At 34.9% G+C, this 2594-nt stretch overlaps 1 long non-coding RNA gene across 1 annotated transcript; it reads right to left on the reverse strand.

Moving 5' to 3' along the window:
- On the reverse strand, positions 1 to 1509 carry LOC134794997 (uncharacterized). Its single transcript, XR_010144750.1, has 2 exons — positions 793 to 1509; positions 1 to 749 (listed from the first exon to the last, which is right to left on the reverse strand). It is a non-coding gene; the product is annotated as an uncharacterized LOC134794997 (long non-coding RNA).
- Positions 1510 to 2594: the final 1085 nt, after the last annotated feature.

The following is a 2594-nucleotide window of genomic DNA, read 5'->3' on the forward strand; positions in this document are numbered from 1 at the left end:
TTCATTATAAATATTTATTCATAATTATTACATTTGGGCATGCCGGCCCGATTACACTTGCAACTAAACCAAACTAAAATAACTCAAGTGTAAACGAGGCTTAATTTCAAGTATACAATCATAATTTACAGTAAAAACGAATTTTGTTATTTCTATTGCTATTGTTATTGTGTATACTCAAGAACAAAGAAAATGGACCAATTTGCATATAATCTTTTTACAAAGTGATCTGTTTTAATTACTCTTGAGTGTAGTTACTGCTCCACTTATAGTAAGGTCATAAATGTAAAATAAAGTTTTACTTCGCTTCTTACTGCAACAATGAGACTTGAATATAAATTATGAGTTTTTTTTAAAGAATAATAGTTTTTTTTTGTAAATTGTAGCTATGTTAATTCTGTAAAACGAATTGCATCCAAAATTGCGATCAACGCATGTTTATTATATAAAATAACTTATTGTTCCAAGATGGTTTGCAATTGATGTTTTCATAATATTATATTACTTATATCAAAGAGAATAAAGTCTATAGAGAAGGATTGTCAAAGTAAATTATGTAGCCACTGTAAATTTACTGCCATCTTTCGACAGAACATAAAACTGTTAGAACGCCATTTGACTTTGATCCTTATTCTTTCAGTGATATGTTTTAACTTATTAAATATTAATATTCACGCCATCTACTCGACTATAGGCCAAAGGTATGGTTCCATGTTTTCGAGCGATGGCGCCACAACCTTCAGCCTATGCTCGAGTAGATGGCCTGAATATTAATATTTAAAAAGTTAACACATATCAGTTTAAGAATAAGGATCAAAGTCAAATGGCGTTCAAACAGGTTTAATCTTCTGTCAAAAGATGGCAGTAAATGAGGTAGCTACATAATTTACCATGACAGTAACTCTCTTCTTCAAATCCTCTTTGCTTATATAAAATGTTTTATACACATACACGTTCTTAGTTATAGGTAAACTAGCTATATCTATCTTTAAGTAAAACATTTGGAACGTTATACCCTATGAGTATGTAACTACACATTTTTTGGAGGTTGGTTGGTGGTGGGACGGTTGAACACAGGACACAAAATACCAACCGCACAAACATACTGCTGCTGCAACTGCTGTTAAAATCATTGTTTGTTTCTAAAAATTTCGTTAGTTATTGCTTCCCGGGATGTAACTCGTAAAGTAGTTAATGTCTAAGAATGTTTGTACGTCTTTCAACCTCAACGGCTACCAACGGAGTGGCAGCTGACATTCACGAGGCTTAATTATATACAACTCCCTTAACTTTAAGAGTTATCGCCCGGTAAAGACTTAAGGCTCATTTAGACGGTGCGAGAACTCGCATGCGAGTTTCATTAAATTGCGGTATTTGGTATCGTCCTTGGGTCGTCCCATTCGTTTTTCGTCAAGTTCTTAAATAAGTCCTATTCTGCTTTCGTCACGCATTCTACATTAAAAGCCACCGACGATTGTGACGAATTAAGAATGGGTGACGAATTCAGAATAGTACTAATTTAAGAACTTGACGAAAAACGAATGGGACGACCCAAGACGATACCCGGTATCTGATTGGTCGGCTGAATTGGATGTAACCAATCTCAATGTAACTAAAATCGCATACGAGTTCACGCGCCGTCTAAATCAGCCCTCAGTTATAAAAATCTGTAACGGACCAATAGTGGAGCAGTAACTATAGGGGGTCCAAGAGTGTAAAACTAAATGATATCGTTTATACAAATACGTGGGCCATACTGAAAGTTTCTGGATTCTGACATAAGTGGCCAGTTCCAGGAATTTTCAGTATGCCCTAAGCAAGAGCGCTATATACAAACCTATATGTTACGTAGAAAGGAACAGATCTTACGTGGCCCTTTGTTTCCCGTAAAGTTTTAAGTCATAATGTATTGTTTGTCATATCATTAGTCCTAAAACTGAGACCGTTAGCTTTTCAGGATTTTCGTAAGAATATCCTAGTTGTTAGGTTAGGTTTGTTTTATGGCAATCTTGAAAAGTTACGCGTTTCTGAATCAAACTAATTATGACTAACGAAAATGCGGACAAATAATACATTATGACTTAAAACTTTTTGGGAAATAATAGAGCCCTTACGTGATGTGTCGTGCGCGCCCGGACATTTTGAAACTTTTCAAAAGAAATATAACTATGGGTTCAAAATAATAAAAATATAACGCAGTCCCGTTTCTTCAGCATTCAAAAGAAATCCTCAAGCACGAAGTTTTTTCGGACACTTTATGCAGTGTAAGAGTTAATAACCTCAACAAAAACGATTATTTCTTTGACTGGGATAAAATATACAGTATGACCATAGAAAAAACGCTAAAGACGCGTAAAGAAGTAGACACTTTAGCTGCAGTTTTGACAGGTGGCGCTGTACGGCAACATACGATTTGTGTAACTGTCAAACGTTAGTGCTTTACAATTTACTTACCTACATGTCAATCTTTGAGTATTTTTCTTAGCAGTTAAGTAAATATAAGAGCGTTTCTCGTCCCCTTATTTCTTTGGGCACTTAGTGACCTAGGGATCTAGAAATTTCAATGATATTTTTGCTTATCTGACAGAGGATAG

Source organism: Cydia splendana, chromosome 11, assembly GCF_910591565.1.
Source record: "Cydia splendana chromosome 11, ilCydSple1.2, whole genome shotgun sequence".
NCBI lineage: Eukaryota > Metazoa > Arthropoda > Insecta > Lepidoptera > Tortricidae > Cydia > Cydia splendana.